The sequence below is a fragment of the Melanostigma gelatinosum genome (genome assembly GCF_949748355.1).
Source record: "Melanostigma gelatinosum genome assembly, chromosome: 6".
Classification (NCBI taxonomy): Eukaryota; Metazoa; Chordata; class Actinopteri; order Perciformes; family Zoarcidae; genus Melanostigma; species Melanostigma gelatinosum.
Genome location: NC_136639.1, coordinates 6,779,084 through 6,785,406, shown reverse-complemented (window position 1 = coordinate 6,785,406; position 6,323 = coordinate 6,779,084).

The following is a 6,323-nucleotide window of genomic DNA, read 5'->3' as shown; positions in this document are numbered from 1 at the left end:
TTTAGGAAATCTACAATGTAATTTGTACTTATTTTGGTGTTGCGATATAAAGTGTATTGAATCAGATGTGACGGTGTCTTTCTACAGCCGATTATTTGCTCTTTTTCACAACATCAGGACAATGGTCATTGACAGTCATGAATAGATGTGAGCTCTTCTTGTTTGCACACCGTGGCTATGTTCAGTCAGAGTTGTTTTAGGGGACTATTTGCACAAGACACCACTGAAGTTGTGTATTAAGGGAGATTTTGTTGCGTGCATGGATGCGTTTGCTGGTTGCCTACTGTCAGCTATACCCAATGAAGCCAGTCTGAGAGCAAAAGCTCAAACAAACAATGTTGTGTTCCAAACAGACGTGAATCCTCATTGTTTTCTGAAGATGAGCCGGGATGTGTGTGTGTGTGTGTGTGTGTCTGTCTGTCATTTTGACAGACATCTACTTTGAGAATAAACTTGGCAGTTTTAAAACTCCCTGTAACCTTTTATAAGTGTGAACGCTGAGACCTGACACAGTCAGCCAAACTTCAAAACGTACCCGTGAGGAAAATATTAAAATAGAAAAAGGAAGACTTGGTTAAGGTCCAGTTCCTCAGTGTAGAAAGTCTCACTAATCTCGTGTGTGCAAGCATTGTATTTATTCCTACCGTCAGTCATTCGAACATGAGGAAACGTTTTGTTGGCATGCTGTCAGTTTGCAGAAGTGAGAGGAGGAGAGAGAGAGAGAGAGAGCGGAGGGCTGCAGAAATTAGCGGTGTGGGTTGAATGTAGGAATGTCGTCAAATGAAAAGCTGACGTGTTTACCAAATTCACAAATAATAACCATCTGATGAACATGAATGGTAAGTGTCGCGCAGTCCCCCAGAGAGGCTGTCTGTTGTTGTATGATTCATCCCAGTAGTCCCATAACAGAGCACTTCACAAAATAGAAAATGACTTTGAAAAGGTCTTGATTGTACACTCTGTACTCACAGGGGTTTATGGTTAATTCACTCTTGGTGCAATCAATTCAAAATGTAAATTGAAATGGCACAGACTAATGATGGACTGTTTATTCTCAGTTATGTTATAAACTGACCTGTGGTGTTTATGTTCGTGTTTTTCTTCCATACTGAGGAAAATGAAATGCATAAACTGATTGGATTGTAATGAATCGTGTAGAAAGTACCAGTTAGTGACTTCATTAGCAATTAAAAACACGGCGCCATGACAAGCATTTGGATGGATTACACACACCCTCAATTATTGTTTTGATCAATCGATTCTTCATTTATCCTATAAAATGTGTGAAAAATGGCCATCACAATTCCCCAAAGCGCGACTTGATGTCTTCAAATGTTCAATGACATGTATCGGGGAGATTACATTGACTTTTTTTGGTTCACAATTATTATTAATTATTATTAATTATTATTAATGATTAATTCATGTCGGTTATATCCCATTTGGAGAGTGTAAAGCACATACAAATACATCATGGCTCACTTTGAGCTCTGGTGGATTCAGCTCCTCCTGTCTCTCAAGTTGGAAACCCTCCAACGTCCTCGATGTGTAGGATGTGTTATGCTCACCCCTCCCTGTCACCTCCATAGGAGACTTGTTATTTCTAAATTGGTTCCCAAAGAGACTTTCTCCAGAAAGGTTGATCACAACATTAATGAAGAGCTTCCATGTGCTTTACATCTGCTGCGCACACGTCAGGTAGTGGACGAAGTTTCCTTCCATCATTGGTGCCAATTCATGAACAAGTCGCTGCCCACTTTTAAGATGGCAACAACATGAATAAAACATAGCGGGCTGCATTTCATGGCAACCCTTGCTTTATTGGCTGGATATTTGAAAGTTCATGTTCTCTTCGGGATGAATTGTAATGACGTGGTGATCTCGAATTTACATCAAGAGAGACCTAATGATGTTCTTGTTATCAAATGTTAGCATGCTAGAAAAAGATGGAGAACACGGAGAATATGATACCTGCTAAAAAACATGAGCATGTTAGCACTGTCAGTGGGAGCGTGTTAGGATACTGGGATATCTTAGTCTATTTATTTTCATCTCCCTTTTTTGGAATATCAAAGGTTTAAGAAAAATATGTATGATTTGAATGTTTCATTTAGATTGATGCACTTTACGATTAAGATTGCTTTATCAGTATGACGACGAGGGGCATTGACCAAGTGTCGGTATTTGTCGAGTTGGGAGTGACACTGGGTTGCCCAATCTTGGCTTCTCTCCATTTGCTCCCTGTTCGTTTTACAATTGATTATAAAAATTGTACTGATTACTTTTAAAGCACTTTTACATTTCAAATGTCACCGAAGTTTTATTTTGCTTTTGTTTGGCCTCACTGTTTGACTTTCTGTTGTTATATTGCCTTGGCTCTTGCTTTTTATTTGCTTTGTCTATCAAAGCACATTGTACTGATTTTAAAGGTGCTAAATAAATAAAGTTATCATTATTATTACCATTAAAATCAGTCTTATCAAACATATTTAGATGTTTGACTTGATAAGATGAAGATTTTTCCAGTGTAATTAGGAAAAATAGATCTCTGGTTGACAAAGTCGATTGATTGCACATGTACAGTGGTACACTACACTCACAACCTGGGGTTCATGAGTTGTTTCTTTGTTTCATGGGCATCCTATGTCAGGCTTTGATCAGGTATCTGATCTCGAACTGTCCAAAAGCCAACTAAACAAGATATATTTTGTACAAGAGAGCTCCCAGATGTAAGTGCATGACAAAGTGTGCAGTGTAACTGAGGTTCAAAGAGACAGTTCAACATCGCGGCTGATAAAGGGGTCAGACTCCACATCCAGTACGTTTGGTTTAACCCTCTTTATATGTCACTGTTGTCAGCTCCACATCCGTGTGTTCAGAATGTCAATGTGAAATATAACGGGTACAAGAAAAAGGTTAAAGAAAAGGCAAGAAGGGAGGAAGACGCAGGTATTGATAGTGATGCCTCCTGTGTCTTATGGATCAATGCCACGTATGGAACATTCCTGAGTCATTCAACGAATCAATAACTTTAACCTCTGTACCTGACAGCAGAGGGGATGGGAACTGTTGCTAGCAACGCATTTCAACTGACGTGCACGAAGGCTGGGATGCGTCATTTAAACCTACTATTTTGTAAATTCATGTCTCGATGAATTTAGTCCAGAATTACAAGGATTTTAACTTAATTCTCCATTGAACAAGTAGACATCACACATCACTAAGTGATTCGTTTGAAGCACGTGGCGTGAAGATGTTTCTTCCTGTGTGAAGAGCTAAGAATGGAGATAAGATCAAGTTCAGTTTCAGATCGTTTTTTGTGCCCTTGTACTCCAAGTTTAAACTAAAAAAAACATAAACACAACACAAAAATGAGATTCAACAATCCCAAGAAGTGATAACCTTGAGGGTCATTTCTCCTTTCGCCAATGCCAAGCATTGAACTGTGACAGGGCATCCAGCTGTCACAGTTCAATGCTCACCTGTAGACATGTGAAGAGCACATTGCTATCAACAGCTGAAAACCTCCTACATTCTTTTAGTTTCATTTAGAAAGAGATTCCAGCGCATCTGAACAACAACTTGTTCTCCCTGTCACCTGACAGTGGCGGAGAAAAGTATTAGATTTAAGTGCAAAACATCAACGTATCCCCATAAGGGCTCTCAAGCGAACACTGTCAGGCTTCCTGATGCTTCTACAGTTTTCAAGAGTTTATACTCAGTCTCTGAAGATGTGACGGGTGGAGGAAGCTTGCATCACTTTTAGTTATTCTAGTTGCATGTGGAACAGTGTTATTATTCTGGGGTTTCTGCCGTTGTCACTTTTAGCACCACCCACTCCACGCTTGTTGTCGTGTTTTGTGCAAATAAATCACCTTTTTGTTTTTTCAAGTAATACTTCGGTTGAGTCACAACTCTACACTTTTAAGACAGAAGAAAAATTGCACATGGAGACAGCACCATCTGATGTACTTCAATTCTCCATCTCTGTGTTTCAGTTTGCTTTTGAGAGAGAGAGAGAGAGAGAGAGGAGAGAGAGAGAGAGAGAGCGAGAGAGAGAGAGAGAGAGAGCGAGAGAGAGAGAGAGAGAGAGCGAGAGAGAGAGAGAGAGATAGAGAGCGAGAGAGCGAGAGAGAGAGAGAGAGAGAGAGAGAGCGAGAGAGCGAGAGAGCGAGAGAGCGAGAGCGAGAGAGCGAGAGAGCGAGAGAGAGAGACAGAGAGAGCGAGAGAGAGAGAGAGAGAGAGTCTGCGAAAAGGAAGGGAAGAGGGAGAATCAGGATAAATTGCAAAAGAGAAAGAAAGCTCAGCGGTGTAGCATGAATAAATCTGTGATATTAACAATAATACATTTTCTTTGTATCTCCACATGAAAATCTCTCGTTTGATGTTGATCTGCATTTGTTCAAAACACAAAAAAATTGTGCATTTTTTCTTTAACAAGATGTATTTACTTCATACTAGTCACTCCTCTGAGGTACAGCCACACAACAAACAATGATCGTGTTTTATTTATTCTGTTCCAATATAATAGTGAAGTGGGAGGAGCCATGGGAAGTACACCATGTGTGTTGTGGGTTGTGCGTTGGACTATATCAGTCCTGACTTCATCACCAAGGCATGAGCCATGTTGACAAATCCAAATAAGGCCTCCAATGGATTATTAAGTATGTCACTGAGTGACTAACATTGTCAACATGGAAAAAGTAACTCATTAACATCACCAGCAGCAGCAGTAGTTTGAAGGACTAGTCTACTCTAGCAACACCTTTTGAAGCAGTTGCTAAAAACAAGCTTTTCTTCATTTACAAAATGAAGTTGACTTTATTGCAAATATATTTTTTACGTACAATATTTAAGTAGTTTATAAAACGACTGGTCTTGGTTGATCGTCCTAATGATATGATTGGTGTTTTCAAGTAGATCAAGCAGGGTATTTTTATCGGTGTAACAAACAATTTTAACGAGAGGGGAAGCAAGATGGCGCAGCTGAGAAGACAAAAAGGCGAACCAAATAAAGAGAAGGGAGAGAAATGAGAACGAGATGAATCATATTTGAAGTCACAAATATGAGCCATATGGGCTGAACGCCATGAGCATTTTGATTTCTCTCCAATTCCACCCGTCAATCTCGCCCGTCTTTTTGTGGGGGATTGTTCAGCTGTAGGTGGCTCCCTGCTTTGTGGAGACAACCGATGTTCACTCTTTCACAGTCACAGCTTGATTTGTGTTATTTGAGTCTGTGTGTGTGTGTGTGTGTTTGTAGCAAGTCTCCTTCCTGGCTTCTGAAGACATCGTTGACTTTCTAAGTGTGTCAGTTTAACTCCCTGAAAAATCCTGGCTCTCACAAGTGACAGCAGAATCTCAGTGTGAGTGTAAAGTGACAGGCTGATTGGTTCAAATGTGTTGGAGAAGGCCGTCGTACAGTTTTGTTCCTCACATATTGGGATTAGTTAATGAAAATAAAAATTGTTCATAGGTGGGATGCATTTTGGCAGTTTTATTAGCCAAAACACCTCCACTCTTTTCAAATCAGTTTGTGTGTGTGTATATGTCATAATATATCATTTTGTTATTTTCCCTCAAAGATGCAAGTTCTGTCTACTGTAGGACGGATCTTTAGACCTTAAAATGAACTTTTCACAACTGACTTTCAATGTTTGAGCTGCTTTCTGCTACTTTGATGAGAAGTTATTTCTCCTGATCCATGTGTTAACGTTAACTTCACAAGGCTGTTAGATGTAGACTACAGTACAATGCAAATGTATAACTGTGTCTGTAAGCACCTCACCAGCTGTTTTGAGTATATTTCACACCTGGAATTTTAGCACAATAATATGGTGCCATTCCAGTTTTGTCAAACTCAGATCAATGGCTTCTGAGATTTCACATTTGATTGACGGATACAGCTGGATCCATCCAAGGGATACAGATGGAGACAGACAGACAGAGGGATGGATGAATGAATGGTATGGGAAAAGATAGACACGGGAGTGGTAGGGAAGTAGAGAAGGCGCTGTTTCTAGAAGAAGCTTTGAAAGCGTATAGCTTTCTAAGCTGCCAGTTACATTGTCTGTATTTGTTTCTTGAAACACAGGAAGTAACTTTTCAGGATTGGTTTAATATAACAACAAAATATTCGAGAGTAATCTGTAACTGTAGCACATTAATCGACATAAAATATTTAACCCACAACGAAGCAGGCGAATTCAAGGAAGTGAAGCAAATTATCTCTGAACACTTTCAAGATGAACTTCACTTATAAGTCTTATTTCTCAGTAGTCGATGAACGTGTTAATTATTAAGAGTGCTGTGCATGGAGAGAA